A 781-nucleotide genomic window follows, 5' to 3' on the forward strand; every position below is an offset into this window, starting at 1 on the left:
CTTGAATCGTCAGGGCTGAGCCCCCCCAGCCTTCCCCTAGGGACCCCGATAGCGTCTCTTATCTGCCCCTCTAGCTTCTTAACGTTTTATCGAAGATGCGTGTGTAGCTAGTCTTCTGTTTTTTAAAATAAACTAGCAGCCTCCCCCCACCGAGATGTCTTCACTGTCTAGCCGCAGCTTGTTCGGGTTTTCAGAGCCGCCAAACATCTTAGAAAAGAGGGAATGATAATTTTTAAAAAGACAGAAAAGGAAAAAGTCACACCCAAGGAGATGAGACTAATAGCACACTCAGAAAAAGATGCTTACGGCGTAGAATTAATGGCCTCAGAGAAGCGTTAGATGATGTCGTATCCCTGAAATGATAGCCGGTGCCAACATAAGATGCCAGTTCGAGGTTCCTGACGGGAAACAGCTGCTGGAACACAGGGTTATGTTGACGGTTTGAATCACAAAACCGACCGGACTGAGGAAGACATCAGTGAACTGGACATTTGGGCGGAGGGAGCCCCGGGATACGGCCAGAGAGAGACAGATGGCAACGAACAGTCACACTGAAGGATCTGGAAGCCGGGACTGACCGGTCATGCTGAAGGATCTGGAAGCCGGGACAGACTGGTCATGCTGAAGGATCTAGAAGCCGGGACAGACTGGTCATGCTGAAGGATCCAGAAGCTGGGCCAGACCGTTCACGATGCAGAAGGATCCAGAAGCTGGGATAGACCAGTCACGCTGAAGGATCCAGAAGCCGGGACAGACTGGTCACACTGAAGGATCCAGAAGC

Source organism: Propithecus coquereli, unplaced genomic scaffold, assembly GCF_000956105.1.
Source record: "Propithecus coquereli isolate 6110/MARCELLA unplaced genomic scaffold, Pcoq_1.0 Scaffold596, whole genome shotgun sequence".
Lineage (NCBI taxonomy): Eukaryota > Metazoa > Chordata > Mammalia > Primates > Indriidae > Propithecus > Propithecus coquereli.